Source organism: Manis pentadactyla, chromosome X, assembly GCF_030020395.1.
Source record: "Manis pentadactyla isolate mManPen7 chromosome X, mManPen7.hap1, whole genome shotgun sequence".
In the NCBI taxonomy this organism is placed as follows: Eukaryota; Metazoa; Chordata; class Mammalia; order Pholidota; family Manidae; genus Manis; species Manis pentadactyla.
The window spans coordinates 124869527-124887862 of NC_080038.1; the positions used below are offsets into that span (position 1 = coordinate 124869527).

Here is an 18336-nt window from a genome sequence, read left to right on the forward strand (position 1 = left end):
AAAATTGTAATCTAAATGGAGATGCTTTCAACAATAATTATTTATCTCCCATGTTATAAGTTAGAAAAAAATTGCTATGACATTTAAAAACAATCTTATGCTATTGTCACATAGTACAAAGGAAGAAGACCAAGATAGTATTTTCCCCGTTAATTATTTGCTTCTAAAATGGAGAAAAAACCAAAAATATTTTACAGGTGTCAATTTTTAATACAAAGGACTTCCTTTAAAAAAGTATTACATAAATACAAAAAGTATTGCTCTTTCCTGTAATGTGCCTAGAACAGTACATGATTCTGAAGCTGTACAAGAAAAAAAAAAAGACACATTCCCTGTCCTTACTGTAATTTGTAGTCTCATTGGAAAAACACAAGCTAACCACAGGAAGGAGGGAAGAACAGATGGAGAAAACTTCCATTTAGTATCTGCTTTGTGCTGGGCATGTTCGCATCTAATCCTCACCACAGTCTTACAAGATGTGGTGTTCATTCATTCATTCATTCATTCACTCATTTAAATGATGCAGCTATGCCCAAGGTCAAACCACTAGCAAAAGAACAAGTTCAGATTCAAATTTAGGTCTGATGCCAGAGCCATTATTCCCACTATTATCACACTGCCAAGTGAGTCCTTAAATCGTACGGTTTTAGTGAGGAGTGCTGACAAGAAAAGGCAACAAGGGGTGGAAAGCCAAATTGTTCTTCCTTAACATGGCAATATAAAACTTCATCAACCCAAATCTTGAACTGATGTCTGTATAACGTAAATAAGAATTATGGGAGCTCAAAGAGGGCAGATAAGATGAGAGGTCATCTGTGACATGTCACTCCACTGATCACCAGGTTTCATTCAGCTCATTTGGCGGCATAAGGAGGGACCCCCTTCTTCTCCTCTCTTGGCTTGCACCTAGTTGGCGGCAACATGGCTGCATGTGCTAAGAAAGTCAGAGTCGTTGGTAAATACAGAACCCACTGTGATGCCTCCCTCAGGAAAATGGTGAAGAAAATTGAAATAAGCCAGCACACCAAATACACTTGCCCCTTTCGCAGCAAAACCGATGCAGAGACAAGCTGTGGGGATCTGGCACTGCAGTTCCTACATGAACACAGTAGTTGGAGGTGGCTGGCCCTGCACCACCATTCCTGCTGCCCCAGTAAAGTCACCCATCAGAAGGCTGAAGGAATTGAGAGACAAGCAGAGGTGCCACCATGTGAAGCATTGTAGACAATAATAAATGGGTCAATTTATGTAACAAAAAGAGAGAGAGAGAGACAGAGAAAAACCTCCTTCCTTCTTCATTGCTTCCTGGACCTTGCTTTCAAACATTCCCAGATAATGAAGGCTCATTTTTCCTTCTGTCAGGGGGCAGCAAGAAGCTGGACCTCCCTGCTGGAACCACGGAACAAGGTGTTGAAAAGGCACTAGAATAATCAGAGAGAATTGTCTAAAGGGTTTTGGTTGGACGTGACAGGGTCAATCAGATTCAGTGCACAGTGGGAATGGGAAAGAAAGATTCCAGGAAGAAAGATGGAACTAGAAATAATGCCTCAATGAGTTCAGAAAAGAACTCTGCCTTGGAAAACAAAGGGCATTAACCTTTGCGTCTCCAATAAATTATCAATGTGGTCCTAGTCTTCTTATGACTTCTACACAGACGGAAAAGGCAGCTAATGTCCAAGCAGCTCTCCTGGGGTCGGGCAAGGAAAGTGAGGACAGGACTGGAATAAAAAGGGACACCTCTCTCCAAATGTAGGCCCTTCAAAGAGCTCTCATACCAGGTCACAAGCTGGACTCTAAGGGTTATTTTAACTACTGCTTTCCCCTCAAGCCAACATTTGACTTTTACTGGGTGACCTTACTGGGTTGCCATTGAGAGATACTCTTTCAACTGTAATAAAAGGGAAGTATCTCATGTCATATTTACTGAATCTGTTATTGTTAAGTTTGGCTGCCTATAACAACAAAAAACAGTTAACAAAGTGTCTTAATGAAGACAGAAGCTTATTTCTCCCTATGAAGAGATGTCTGGAGACAGGCAGTCCAGGACTGTTGTGGCACCTTCACAACGAACAGGGGTCCAGGCTCTTTCTTGCTGTTTCATCATCCTTAGCTTCTTGCCTCCTGTTCTGAGATGGCTGTTCAAACTCCAAGTACATTTCAGCTACGATGAAGTAGGAAGGAGCAGAAGGGCTTGCCTCTTCCTCTAACAACACCCCTAGATATTTCACACAACACTTCCACTTGCATCTTGTTGGCCAAAATAACAATAAAAATAATAGCTAGTATTTCTAGAGTGTCTACTATGTGTGAGGCACTGTTCTAAAGGTTTTACAAATATAAACTCATTTATTCATCATAGAAACTCAATACAGTAGGTAATTATGATATCATTTTACAGATGCAGAAACTGAGGCACAGAGGGGTAAATTAAAGTTAGTCAGAGATGAAACAGAGATTTGAACCCTACATAGCCTGACTTCAGAGTCTGTGTGCCTAACCACAGTGCTACACTGCCAAAACAGGCTAGGCCTCTCCTAGCTCCACAGAGGACTAGCAGTCTTCTTATGGATACCATTTACTTCAGTAAAATATTGAGGGTTTTTACTGGAGAAGAAAGGAGAAACTTAGAGAAAGTAATAGCCTCTGCCATACCTACATCAAAGATTCAAGATAGTGTCTCTAAAAGGTCTTTGAAATACAGTTAAAAGCAGTATACATATAATGCAGGTAGAGCAAGTTGCCCTGTCAATCCCCGGAGAGTATTAGATAACCCTCCAGGAATTATGGGACATTTTCTCTGAATCAGGCTAGGAAAACACTGACAAGCACCATTGTTTTGTCTCTCCAATATAAAAATATGAAAGTGATGCAGCAGTGTTTGGCAGGCATCCCTGGGAAAGTCCCCTTTAAAGAGAATGTAGGCACTTCCAAACAAAACTCATGTCATAATAAACTTTTTTCATCACCAGACTGTTCCCTAGAGTAGTTAAACCCTATAGGCCTCAGACATAAAGCTGATAAAACCTGACTGCATGAAAGCAGCTTGAATTTAGACACTGCATCAATTCATCATACGTATGTATATATATTAAGACATTTATTTTAAAGAATTGGCTGACATGACAATGGAGGCTGGTGAATCCAAAATTTATAGGGCAGGCCAGCAAGCTAGAAACTCAGACAGAATTTCTATATTACAGTTTTAAGGAAGAATTCCTTCCTCTCCAGGAAACCTTAATTTTTGCTCTTAAGGCTTTCAGCTGATTGGATGAGGCCCACCTACAGTATGAAGGGTAATATATTTTAGTTAAAGGCTACTGATTGTAGCTATTAATCACATCTACAAAATACCTCCACAGCAACACGTAGCCTGGTGTCTAACTGAACACGGCAGCCTAGCCAATGGACACATAAAATTTACAACCAAAGATACCAGTGCCACATATGAAATGGAAATGCCTAGTCAGCTTTCAACTGTTTTTGAGAAAGGACTAGTGAACTAATTTTGCATGGGGTGCCTAGCCCCTAAATTTCTGTGTAGCCCTATCCCTGAAACACCTGGTCACCCCCTGCATATGATCAGGCCTCCAGGCTGCTGCTGATGGGCTACTCCCAGGCCAAACCAATGTGGCTCTATAATGGTAGTTATGGGGAACATCAAGCAAGCGAAAGTTTCTCAGGGACCACCTCAGGCAGTAGGCCACACAACCAACCAGTATTATCACTGCTGAACCTGCTAGGATGTCCTGATAAGAAGGCCTATCCACCTTATAGCCACAGAATAAAGATCCAACTCCTCCTCCTCTATCATACTGCCCTAAACCACGTCAGGAGTGGTGAGAAAATATAACTCTTAATGCCCCTTTTTGCCTATGAAGACCCCCACCCACCTTTTATCTCCACTAGGTCTCTTGAGGAACCAAAAGTGGCCTTAGTGCTTCCTTAGATTTGTATCCATACTCTGTGAAACCGTGCCTATGTAAAGATCTAGTCATCTGGAGAAAGTACCTGCTTTTCTCTCTCCAGGCACTAGAAAATTAATCTTTCAGCTGGTTTGCAAATTTGCTTAGGAACATTTTCCTCTAAAGAAGACTTATCCCCAAGTCTACTATGTTAAACACATAAAGGTAAAGCTTCTGTGATTTAAAATAGATGGTCCTCCCCTAGCCTCTCTTGGGTGCCTGTTTATCCTACCTTAAGGGGCACCTGAAGGGGCTTCCCAAAACACAGTTTAAAGAGCATGATGGAATGGAAAGAGTTCTACATATCTAACCAGACAGACACACATACACATCAAGGAAGCAAGATTGTGTTGATGCAAAAGCGTAACTATAGATTATAACTCCCAGCCCTTATAACTACCTCCTTGGGCAAGTACTTAGCCTCTTTAGGCATCTAAAAATAGAATGATAATGCCTTCCTCAAATAAAAGTTGACTGGATTATGTGTAATAATAATGAATATTTCTAAAGTTCTACAACAGTTAGGTGTCACTTACTATTAGGATGGTTTGGAAATCAAGGCAATTTCTGAGGGTAATGGGATATCCTTCAAGCTGGCCCCAAGGGCTAAGGAAGGTTTGGTGTAAGCATCTGGGCTCATAAACCCTCTGAGAGGGGGAGCTTCCCAGGTCAGCCACTGCCTCCTGATTTGTTTGTCTGAAAAGGAACCACACTGAGCTCAATAAACCTGTCTGCGTTAGTTGACCCTCTGGCATATTTTGTTTCCATTTGAAGAAGCTGATCAACAGAAGGAGGTTAAGTAAGTTTAGGAAAAAAACAGATTACACAAACTTAAACAAATGACTTAATGGTAGGACTTATCAGAGCCTTAAAATGAATAATGAAACTCTAAAAGGGCTTTATAGTATGCAGCATCACAACCTTATTTAACAATAAGCATTTTTTAGCATTTTAGTTTTTGTTAGCAAAACCACTATATCCTGTTATAACATTTTGTAGAATACCTTATATAACATAGTTTGGGGAATGATGCTTCAGAGATTCATAATACTGGGCTATTTTATTATTACCATTTATTAGAATGTCCTAGCACTCCTATCTACTGCTCAGCCTTAATCCTAAAAGACTGCGGAAGATCCCCAGAATGCTTCAAGAGTATCATTAGAGAGCACCTCAAAGTGTTACCTCATCTATCCCTAACTAAATTTAAAATGCCAGCTACAATTGTACTAGACTTGGAATTAAAGCTGGAATGTTTCAATTAAAAAAACGAACACACAGGAGGCGGAACCAACATGGCGGCATGAGTAGGACAGTGGGAATCTCCTCCCAAAAACAGATATATTTTTGAAAATACAACTAATCCTAAAAGAGAGACCAGAAGACACAGGACAATAGCCAGACTACACCCACACGTGCGAGAGCCCAGCACCTGGTGAAAGGGGTAAGATACAACCCCCGGCCCAGCGGGACCCAAGCACGCTTCCCCCCAGCTCCCGGCGGGAGGGAGAGGGAGCCCAGGACTGCTAAACATACAGCCCCAGCCACCCGCACCAGAGCGCAGACACAGTGCATGCGTGGAGGGCTGGAAACTAGGGAAACAGGGCAGCAAGACCTCTGAGCGGGTTCCGAAGCTGATGCCCCTGTGACAAAGAAAAGTGAGTGCTTTTTGAAAGTCTTAAAGGGACAGGGACATAACAGCTGGATGGAAACAATACAGGTCACAGTCCAGTGGCTGGAATTACAGGGAAAACCAGACACACTAACCCCCTGGGCAACAGCTCTGAGACCCCTCACGGAGGTAAACAGCCAAACAGCCCCCCTGTCCATTACCCCTCCGGGTGCTGCGAAAGCAGAGAAGCAGCCTAAGGCAGACCACACCCAAAGAAAGGGAGATCCATCCATATCGGCCGGGCAAGACACAAAGACCCAGCCTACTCGCAATTACCCAACACAAGCCACTAGAGGTCGCAGTTGTCCCAGTAAAGAAAGACCAGTAGCAAGTGAAAAGTCTTGCCCTCCCAGCCGACAGTCAATAGCACCTGTCAACATGAAAAGGCAAAAAAATATGATCCAGACAAGACTAACCCAGACAGCTTTGGCATCTGCTACATCTTCCCCTGAGAAGGAACCTGGGGAGATAGATTTAGCCAGTCTTCCTGAAAAAGAATTCAAAACAAAAGTCATAACCATGCTGATGGACTTGCAGAGAAATATGCAAGAACTAAGGAAGGAGAATACAGAAATAAAACAAGCTCTGGAAGGACTTCAAAACAGAATGGACGAGATGCAAGAGACCATTAATGGACTAGAAAACAGAGAACAGGAACGCAGAGAAGCTGATATACTTAATGCAATGAAACAGAAGGGCCTCGAACCAAGACTACTGTATCCAGCACGAATATCATTTAAATATGAAGGAGGGATTAAACAATTCCCAGACAAGCAAAAGTTGAGGGAATTTGCCTCCCACAAACCACCTCTACAGGGCATCCTACAGGGACTACTCTAGATGGGAGCACTCCTAAAAAGAGCACAGAACAAAACACCCAACGTATGAAGAAGGGAGGAGGAGGAATAAGAAGGGAGAGAAATAAAGAATCATCAGACCACGTTTATAATAGCTCAACAAGCAAGTTAAGTTAGACAGTAAGATAGTAAAGAAGCTAACCCTGAACCTTTGGTAACCACAAACTTAAAGCCTGCAATGGCAATAAGTACATACCTTTCAATAATCACCCTAAATGTAAATGGACAGAATGCACCAATCAAAAGACACAGAGTAATAGAATGGATAAAAAAGCAAGATCCATCCATATGCTGCTTACAAGAAACTCACCTCAAACCCAAAAGACATGCACAGACTCAAAGTCAAGGGATGGAAAAAGATATTTCATGCAAACAACAGAGAGAAGAAAGCAGGTGTTGCAATTCTGGTATGAGACAAAACAGACTTCAAAATAAAAAAAGTAACAAAAGACAAAGAAGGACATTACATAATGATAAAGGGCTCAGTCCAACAAGAGGATATAACCATTATAAATATATATGCACCCAATACAGGAGCACCAACATACCTGAAACAAACACTAACAGAAATAAAGGAGGAAATAGAATGCAATGCGTTCATTCTAGGAGACTTCAACACACCACTCACTCCAAAGGACAGATCCACCAGACAGAAAATAAGTAAGGACACAGAGGCACTGAACAACACACTAGAACAGATGGACCTAATAGACATCTACAGAACTCTACATCCAAAAGCAACAGGATACACATTCTTCTCAAGTGCACATGGAACATTCTCCAGAATAGACCACATACTAGGCCACAAAAAGAGCCTCAGTAAATTCCAAAAGATTGAAATCCTACCAACCAACTCTTCAGACCACAAAGGCATAAAACTAGAAATAAACTGTACAAAGAAAGCAAAAAGGCTCACAAACACATGGAGGCTTAACAACACGCTCCTAAATAATCAATGGATCAATGACCAAATCAAAATGGAGATCCAGCAATATATGGAAACAAACGACAACAACAACACAAAGCCCCAACTACTGTGGGACACAGCAAAAGCAGTCTTAAGAGGAAAGTATATAGCAATCCAGGCATATTTAAAAAAGGAAGAACAATCCCAAATGAATGCTCTAATGTCATAATTATTGAAATTGGAAAAAGAACAAATGAGGCCTAAGGTCAGCAGAAGGAGGGACATAATAAAGATCAGAGAAGAAATAAATTAAATTGAGAAGAATAAAACAATAGCAAAAATCAATGAAACCAAGAGCTGGTTCTTCAAGAAAATAAACAAAATAGATAAGCCTCTAGCCAGACTTATTAAGAGGAAAAGAGAGTCAACACAAATCAACAGTATCAGAAACGAGAAAGGAAAAATCACGACGGACCCCACAGAAATACAAAGGATTATTAGAGACTACTATGAAAACCTATATGCTAACAAGCTGGGAAACCTAGGAGAAATGGACAACTTCCTAGAAAAATACAACCTTCCAAGACTGACCCAGAAAGAAACAGAAAATCTAAACAGACCAATTACCAGCAACGAAATTGAAGCGGTAATCAAAAAACTACCGAAGAACAAAACCCCTGGGCCAGATGGATTCACCTCGGAATTTTATCAGACATACAGGGAAGACATAATACCCATTCTCCTTAAAGTTTTCCAAAAAATAGAAGAGGAGGGGATACTCCCAAACTCATTCTATGAAGCTAACATCACCCTAATACCAAAACCAGGCAAAGACCCCACCAAAAAAGAAAACTACAGACCAATATCCCTGATGAACGTAGATGCAAAAATACACAACAAAATATCAGCAAACCGAATTCAAAAATACATCAAAAGGATCGTGCACCATGACCAAGTGGGATTCATCCCAGGGATGCAAGGATGGTAAAACATTCGAAAGTCCATCAACATCATCCACCACATCAACAAAAAGAAAGACAAAAACCACATAATCATCTCCATAGATGCTGAAAAAGCATCTGACAAAGTTCAACATCCATTCACGAAAAAAACTCTTAGCAAAATGGGAATAGAGGGCAAGTACCTCAACATAATAAAGGCCATCTATGATAAACCCACAGCCAACATTATATTGAACAGCGAGAAGCTGAAAGCTTTTCCTCTGATATCGGGAACTGGACAGGGATGCCCACTCTCCCCACTGTTATTTAACATAGTACTGGAGGTCCTAGCCACGGCAATCAGACAAAACAAAAAAATACAAGGAATCCTGATTGGTAAAGAAGAAGTTAAACTGTCACTATTTGCAGATGACATGATACTGTACATAAAAAACCCGAAAGACTCCACCCCAAAACTACTAGAACTGATATTGGAATACAGCAAAGTTGCAGTATACAAAATCAACACACAGAAATCTGTGGCTTTCCTATACACTAACAATGAACCAAAAGAAAGAGAAATCAGGAAAACAACTCCATTCACAACTGCATCAAAAAAAATAAAATACCTAGGAATAAACCTAACCAAAGAAGTGAAAGACTTATACTCTGAAAACTACAAGTCACTCTTAAGAGAAATTAAAGGGGACACTAACAGATGGAAACTCATCCCATGCTCGTGACTAGGAAGAATTAATATCGTCAAAATGGCCATCCTGCCCAAAGCAATATACAGATTTGATGCAATCCCTATGAAACTACCAGCAACATTCTTCAATGAACTGGAACAAATAATTCAAAAATTCGTATCGAAACACCAAAGACCCTGAATAGCCAAAGCAATCCTGAGAAAGAAGAATAAAATAGGGGGGATCTCACTCCCCAACTTCAAGCTCTACTATAAAGCCATAGTAATCAAGACAATTTGGTACTGGCACAAGAACAGAGCCACAGACCAATGGAACAGACTAGAGAATCCAGACATTAACCCAGACATATATGGTCAATTAATATTTGATAAAGGAGCCATGGACATACAATGGCGAAATGACAGTCTCTTCAACAGATTGTGCTGGCAAAACTGGACAGCTACATGTAGGAGAATGAAACTGGACCATTTTCTAACCCCATATACAAAAGTAAACTCAAAATGGATCAAAGACTTGAATGTAAGTCATGAAACCATTAAACTCCTGGAAAAAAACATGGGCAAAAACCTCTTAGACATAAACATGAGTGACCTCTTCTTGAACATATCTCCCCGGGCAAGGAAAACAACAGCAAAAATGAACAAGTGGGACTATATTAAGCTGAAAAGCTTCTGTACAGCAAAAGACACCATCAATAGAACAAAAAGGAACCCTACAGTATGGGAGAATATATTTGAAAATGACAGATCCGATAAAGGCTTGACGTCCAGAATATATAAAGAGCTCACACGCCTCAACAAACAAAAAACAAATAACCCAATTAGAAAATGGGCAGAAGAACTGAACAGACAGTTCTCCAAAAAAGAAATACAGATGGCCAACAGACACATGAAAAGATGCTCCACATCGCTAATTATCAGAGAAATGCAAATTAAAACTACAATGAGGTATCACCTCACACCAGTAAGGATGACTACCATCCAAAAGACAAACAACAACAAATGTTGGCAAGGCTGTGGAGAAAGGGGGACCCTCCTACACTGCTGGTGGGAATGTAAATTAGTTCAACCATTGTGGAAAGCAGTATGGAGGTACATCAAAATGCTCAAAACAGACTTACCATTTGACCCAGGAATTCCACTCCTAGGAATTTACCCTAAGAACGCAGAAATCAAGTTTGAGAAAGACCATTGCACCCCTATGTTTATCGCAGCACTATTTACAATAGTCAAGAATTGGAAGCAACCTAAAATGTCCATTGATAGATGAATGGATAAAGAAGATGTGGTACATATACACAATGAAATACTACTCAGCCATAAGAAAAGGGCAAATCCTACCATTTGCAGCAACATGGATGGAGCTGGAGGGTATTATGCTCAGTGAAATAAGCCAAGCGGAGAAAGAGAAATACCAAATGATTTCACTCATCTGTGGAATATAAGAACAAAGGAAAAACTGAAGGAACAAAACAGCAGCAGAATCACAGAACTCAAGAATGGACTAACAGCTACCAAAGGGAAAGGGACTGGGGAGGATGGGTGGGTAGGGAGGGATAAGGGAGGACGAGAAGAAGGGGGGTATTAAGATTAGCAAGCATGGGGGGGTGGGAGAAAGGGGAGGGCTGTACAACACAGAGAAGACAAGTAGTGATTCTACAACAGTTTGCTATGCTGATGGACAGTGACTGTAAAGGGGTTTACAGGGGGGACCTGGTATAGTGGAGAGCCTAGTAAACATAATATTCGTCATGTAAGTGTAGATTAATGATAACAAAAAAAAAAGCAGTTCCTGTGTGGTGACCTCCAATGGGTTCTACACAATGGTATAAAGGGCATATAAAAGTGTAGGCAAAGGGTCTGTTTGTGTTTATACAGAGGATCAAAGCCTAATTTGGCTACCCCGAAAATGAACTAAGATACGATATGAAAAAGAACTTCCAACATCAGCACTCTCTGGAAGACTCATGCCAGAAGATGATCATCAAAAAACCCCAACAAAGATCCACGCGCTGCTACAGCTGTAGATGCACTCATCCCACCAGTTCCTGGACTTGCCAGACTATCTACTGTTAAAAGAACATATGGGATGTGAGCAGTCCCCAGGAATGTGCTGTTTTAATTTGTCTGATTTCTCTCAGACTGTTCAAGTTCAGTTGGACAATATCCACCATATCATAGATAAGTTTTCACAAATGCCTCAGGTGCCTAACTGGTTTTCTTGCTTTCACTGGAGATGGATGGTAATTATAGGTCTGCTTTGGTTATGTAACTGTACTCCTATTATGTTAATGTGTGTGCACAATTTAATTAGTAGTTTAAAACCTATACATGCTGAAGTTACTCTACAAGAAGATATGTCAAAGAAATAATCAATCTTCCCAAGTTTTCTTCCACCTGCTACTTCTATAGCTTTTCTTCTTCCTTCCTAATTACAACCCTTAAATAGAATTTGTGCCACATATCGAATTTACCGAGTATCATAATTCTTCCAAGTGGTAAAGATACCTCAAGACAAATGCTGGGCATAGAAGCCACAGGGCATAAATATGCAAAGAAGTAAAAAGCTAACCTTTTCAAACAATAAGGCTTCTCTCTCACTTACCAACTTTACATTTCCCTGTATGGCTCCGGAAGATGACTGGTTAGCCAGAGACGGGTAAGATTCCTCAAGGGAGGAACAACCTAAGACAGGCACAGTCGCAGGGGGGCCATCAGGTGAGAAATTGGGGATCAACAGAGGTGAGGCTTAGAACCTCACACCCCCTGTTCTGAGAGAAATCTTCTGCATACGTGGATGTTTTATTGGCCTTGTCCAGCTTGGATTAACACATAGTCTACAGGCACACACCTGATCATCTACATTTGCTCTCTTACAACACTAAACTATGTTTTCTACCTTTATCTTGTATCTACCTACCACTTCAGCATTTTATTAAAAATAATAATAATAAAGAGAGAAATGTGGTATTCACATATAAATCAAGTATAAAAATCAAATGAGTATTCATATTTGAACTGACTGTTTATAGTTCATAATGCATGAGCAAAACCGAAGGTTTCTGTGATGGCTGCCCTTGTACTGTTCACCATGTAAGAACTTATTCACTATGTAAGAATTTGTTCTCCATTTAAGAACTTGTTTGTTATGCCTCAGAAGATTGGAGACTGACGAAAATTAGGCTTGGGGTGGATTAATGATTGTGCATTGAGCATTGACTCCCCTATACAGAATTTTATTGTTGTTAACAACCATTTGATCAATAAATATGAGAGATGCCCTCTCAAAAAAAAAAAAGTACATACTTCCAATTGTAAAATAAATAAGTAACTGGGATGTAATGTTTAGCATAAGGAATATAGTCAAAATACTGTAACAACTTTGTATGGTGATAGCTGGTAGCTAGAATTATCATGTATATAAATGTTGAATCACTGTGTTGTACATCTGAAACTAATGTAATACTGTGTGTCAACTACCCTTCAATAAAAAATAATTATCTACAAAAAAAAAAATGAATACACACACAGAAATTCAGGAATCAAGAAAGAATTTGATAAGAGGCCTCTTGGCAAAAGGCGACTTCTGGAATAATAACTTTATGTTTCTCTTCAGCAACAGTTCCTCAGCTTGGAGTGGTCCTCGTTATGGGACTTTTCTGGAAATGATGCCTGTGTCTACACACGTCTTCTAGCTTTCTAAAGGATGCTTAAAGTCAGCCAAACAATCAGAGGTTTCCCCTGGCCTTTTAGGGGAGGTGCAGAACATTTTTTTCTTCTCAAGTTCCTTTACACGTTAAACACAACACTTGACATAGGTAATCTCACTTCCACCCAGCAAACCCCATCAGGGGGTGGTGACGCAGAGCCCTGAGAAAGCCACGTGTGCTGGCAAACTGACACTGGCAGCTCCCTGCAAGCAAATCCCAAACATTGCTCAGTTCATCAAATTTGTGTCAGGCTATTATTATCTTCCCAACAAGACCAGGATAGCTGTAACAAAAGGTCTCTTATCTGACAACCCATCTCTTAATTTGGGAAAGGGCCATAATGATTGCCCCGCGGCAACTGTTCCACTCCTCCTAGTCCAGTAGTTCTCAAACCTGAGCTTGCATCAGAATCATCTAAAGGACTTGTTGCACACAGACTGCTGGGCCACATCCCCAGAGTCTCAGAGTCAGCGTCTACAGGGTGTTGGGATCAGTGTGCTAATAAGCTTCTCCCCACCCCTGACATAGCTGGTCTGGGGACAGCACTTCAATATATTGCCATTTCAGATGCATCATTTGACTGCCACAAAATAAAAACTGGTGCCTCAGCTAACTTAGACCCAATGCATAAGCTCTCTTCAGATGTGCAAATCTAACAAAAGAAGGGTTATAACACAATTTACCCACAGGCATATCACTTTCTAATAGTGATATAATTATTTTATTAGGAAAATGTATTATTAATTTGCTAATTTATCAAGAAAATATAAATATTTTGTTTAACCCTTGCTTTTAATTATAAGCTATCACTTAGTGAAAACAAAAACTAAAAGAATTAGAAGCTCATAAGTACAAAGCAAGTACCTTTGCCTTTATTGAAATGCTATAATTAGCTCCATTTACCTAACCACTTTCTTCTTTTCCTTTCTTCCTTTTATTTATTTCAGAAAAGACAACTGAAGAAAGGCCATTGTCTTTCTTAGTTGCTTCTGGACTGTCCTGGGATCTTTTGGGGGCACTTGAGCCTAGAAACTCTCATTCATTCATTATTTTGTTCAGCACATATTCATTAAGCATCAACAACATGTCTGACACATTGCTAGGCATTAGAGATAGAGTAGTGGTTAAAGACACGGAGCTTGCATTCAAGTGGGAGAGATACACAAGTACCAAAGCAATAATTACAAATTTAGTAAGTAGTGCAGGGTGCAATAAGATCACATAAAAGGAGCACCTGACCCACATTTGAAGGTTAGGGTAGATAGTCAAGTTTTCCCAAAGAAAGTGTTTCCCAAAACGAATCCTGAAAGTTGAAGTAGAGCTGAAGGAACAGCAGCAAGAACACAGTGCTTTAAAGGAGTTGAAGTAATTTCAGTACAACTGGAGCATAGCACATGGAGGGAAGGGGTAGAGCAGACAATGGGGTAGGGGAAGCAAGTGGCAATCCTGAAAAGGTGTACATTCTGCTTCTGTGTGAGCCTTCTGACCTTAGAGTTTTATTCCATCACATCAAGTTACTAAACTACAATGGAAAAACACAAATTAGGTGACAAACTGGTTCACAAAGATATCCCTCTGGACCTATCTGTGTTGCCTCTCCCCTCCCTTCTTTTGGTGAACCACTTCTCCCCTCCAGCTCTAGGTAGGTGGCCCAAATTGTTTACATGATTCAGTATCCCAGCCATAGGAATGGGCTGAGAAGTGAACACTTGCTCCAAAACTGGCCACTGATAGGGCCCCATATTCCTGGCCATGAAGATTAGTTGGTGCAAATCAATTGGAGCTTTTCCCCAGGTTTTCTAGACTACAGCTAGCAAGGTAGGACCCCTGCCTCTCTGGTCAAAGAGATGTGAGTACATGAGCTCAGAGATAGCAGCAGCCAAATCTACCACCATATGGAGAATCCTGTCTTCAGTACAGGAGAATGAAGCCAACACAGAGAGGAAAGCAGAGATAAGCCAAGAGAGCATCCTGACAACTTTTGAGCCTCTAGCTTTGGTCCCTAAGCCCAACACAGAATGTCCTAGTTCCTGTCCTTCCCCAGGCCTGGTTTTCAGCGTTGTCTCCAAGCCTGTTAACTACCAGGTATCCTTCTTATAAAGTCTCTCTGAACTAAAGGTAGTTCTACTTGGGTCTCCATCAAATGCTTGTGTGCTCTCTACTTGGCATGTTCCTCTGAACTGCTTTTCTCAAAATGGGTACGGACTAGCTGGGAATATTTAGCTTATTTCTAACTTGCTCAAGGCTGTTTCTCCATTTCTTCACCTCATTTCTTTATGTCTTTACTCATTTTCTTTCTTCTGAAGAGTTAGAAACCAGCAACCAAAACAGAATCAGGTTTCATACAGGACTGAGCAGGTCTCCTCACACCTGCCTTCCTTATTGCCCTCCTGGCAGAAATCATTGCTCCATGGGGCCAATTAGCTATTTAAGGGTAAAGGAGAAAAAGAGTAACCTAGACCTTTTCAAAGAAGCTCTCTACACACTTTCTAGCCCCCAGCTTAAATCACCAGAGCCACTCAGTGCTCTGCTCTAACTGGGTGTCCCAGTTATGGAAGAAAGGAGGTCACCAAACAAAGGACGCAATGAAGATGTCCGGTAGAGGCCACTGTTGACTCATACTCCACATGGCAAAAACGGAATTCATTGTCTCCCCCCCAAACTAACTCCTTGTCCCACCTCTCTTATTCCTTACCTTATTATTGTACTCCCCCAGATCTGAAATTGTGGGATTTACCATTAATTTCCCTCTCTTTCCCAGACCCTGTAGCCAGCAAGATACTGATTTCCACCAACTTCCTCTTTGAAATGTCTTTTATATTCACTTTTGGTTCTCCAATTTCCCTAGCAGAACCCACATCCAGGATCCATCACTCCCTCCATGGCCAATCTCTTATATGGGTTTTCTGACTTGTCACCTCCTCTCCCCCAGCCCCAGCTGAAAGAACCAAGGATAGGCCCCTGGCCCAAGGGCTGCCAATATTTACTCTGGCCAGTGACTTGAAACAGAGCCTGGTATAAAAATATGAACTAGGACAATCAAATTCTCTCTCAGGAATTTGGCCTAAAAATACTAGAGGTAGAGGGGAAGGGGGAAGGGAGGGAAGGAGATAGACAGGCAAGAGCTGAAGTCAAAAGGATGCCTAGAGTGAAGCCATGAGGAAGAGTCAGAACTGTAAAGAAAAAGTAGAAAAGTGGAGCCTTGATGGGCCATACAAACCCAAATTATAAGGAAGCTGAAATGATGAGTAAAATAGAAACTAGGAACTATAGGAAAGATAACCTGAGCGAAGGGGGAAATTTAGGCAGTAGTGAGGGGGAATAGACCCAAGCCCGGTTAATGGTAGAACAATGGAGTGAGAAGTCTCACAGTCTTGCTGCTGAACCCTGCAGCTGCCATGGGTCCAAGTCCAGTTCCTGTGACTCCCACTGCACTCTGCTTCCTGAACTTTGAGTTGCCTAAAATCTCTTTCTCCCTTATAGTTCTTTTACCATATCCTTTACCCCTTAAGATAATTGAAGAGTCTCTATCCCTTGCAAACAAGGAACATAAAGAAAACAGTTCAAATCAAATCTTTCCTGGCATCTGAGATGCTCATTGGCTGGCCCCACATGCCCATCCAGCCCTACAGTCCCATAACTCCTCAACAAGAACACACCACTTCAGAAAGAGCAGTCTTGCAGGACCATCACTGACTGCCCCCCATACCTATGTACACCACAGTACATCATGTACTGCGTGTACCTCCTGTCTCCATACCTTTGCTGGCCCTTCTGCCTCAAATGCACTTAACTTCTCTTCTCCCAACCAACTTCTACTCATGCTTTAAACCCTGCATCCTCCAGGAAGACTCTCTTAGCCTTGCCAGCCCACATTACTTCTCCCTCCTCTTCCCTGTGAAGCCCTAGACTCTGAATCACACAATCTAGCACCCCATTTTATGCTGACCTGTACTTTTCTCTACTTATTCCATGTTTTTTAAGTCTCCCCAATTGACTCTTGAACCCATGAGAAACAGGAATGCATTTCATATTGTTTTCAAGTAGTCCAGTCTGTTTCATGAACACAGTAGATATTAATAAGTATGTGTTGTTCAAATAGTATCTGCATGAACACTAAAGTCCAAGAGGCATGTCACAGAACCTCATTGCCACAGAACAATTAGTAATGAGAAGACTGCACTTGGGGTCTATGCTGAAGTGTTCAAGTTGAGACAACATGCCAAGAGAAGGGGCTCAGCTCGAGGTGAGGCTGTCCTCAGACCCACAGGCCTACTGAGAGAATTACACTTCTTATTTCCTCTAGCAGGGAAGAAAGACAGCAAAGGCGTGCACCCTGGAGATGTTCCCTAAGTGCCTGGTATTATCAGTGATCTCTCAGTCTACCCTAAGGAAAGCATGCAACTGACCCTGTCCTCCTTTGGGAACGAGCACCTCAAGGCACAGGCCAGGGAAATGCCAATCTTTCTCTCCTTTCATCCTGGGAGCTTAGGTCCTGGGCTTGCCATACCCTGGAGAAATGCTCTGGTCCCCTCCTCTGAGGACAGCTGCCTTGTCAGGCTAAACCCTAGTCACCTTTGAAAAAGGCTACCATTGAATGTGGGACTTTTAAGTTTCAAGAGATACTGAACGGCCTTGTTAGAACTTTCCCTCAACCTCAGCATTTCAATATAGGAGGAAATAATGACTTTATCCAGTGTCATTTCTAAAATTGATAAGGGACCCACACATCAGCAGTGGCTATTTTGACATTCAAATATGAGTCATAAAATCTCTATTCAACACCCACTCCCTGAGCCCAGGGTATTATTTATTCCAAGGGTTTGATAAGAGGTCTCAACTAAATGCAGCATAATCTGCTTCTGAAAACCATAGTTAAGAAAAGGGCAAGTTTCTTGTCATCCTCAGAAACTGATATGCAAAAAATAAATCTGACTAAGAACATGTGGGTGGGAAGGTACATGGGAAAGAGGATTTAAGAAAAACTTCTCCCATGTTACTCACTCAGAAGCTATTACTGAGCTGTGCCTTTATTTCTTGGTTTCCTGTTTTTGCTTATAGCAGATAAAAACTTGATGGCAATGATCTTAATATTCTCTGTCAGCCTTCCAAGCTCATGGAGGGTGAGGGACTGGGGCAGAAATTGTTCCTGTCTTTAGGCAGAAAACCAAGATTCAAGAAAATGGGCTCCATCAGCAGATGGAAAATGTAGATGGACCCCAGAGGCTGTTGTGCACACATCTAGAACCACCTCCAGATCTGGGACAGGCATGGCACTTTAGCAAGGAGTCTAGATAGAAGTGCAGACATGTGACATCATGAATCTAGAAAATGTAGATGAGAGATGTTAATAAAAGGGATTTCTCCTTTATCTAGCTACAGCTAGCCCAGGGTTTGAAATTCCAGCATTAGAGGCTCAATCATTTCATTTATTCATTCCTGTATTTGTTATTTCCCACCCCCCAAGTCTTTTTTTAAAAAGTCAAATACTCTTGAGAGGGATTACATACAGCCACGGACATTTTAGTGTGAATTAATCTGTCAAATTCTTTTACTAAGTGTGTATAGAGAAAAGAGG

General features: G+C 41.2%; 1 pseudogene; it reads left to right on the forward strand.

Annotated features, from left to right (window-relative positions):
- The first annotated feature begins 895 nt into the window (after positions 1 to 895).
- Positions 896 to 1430, forward strand: LOC130681818 (60S ribosomal protein L37a-like; annotated as a pseudogene).
- The last annotated feature ends 16906 nt before the right edge of the window (positions 1431 to 18336 follow it).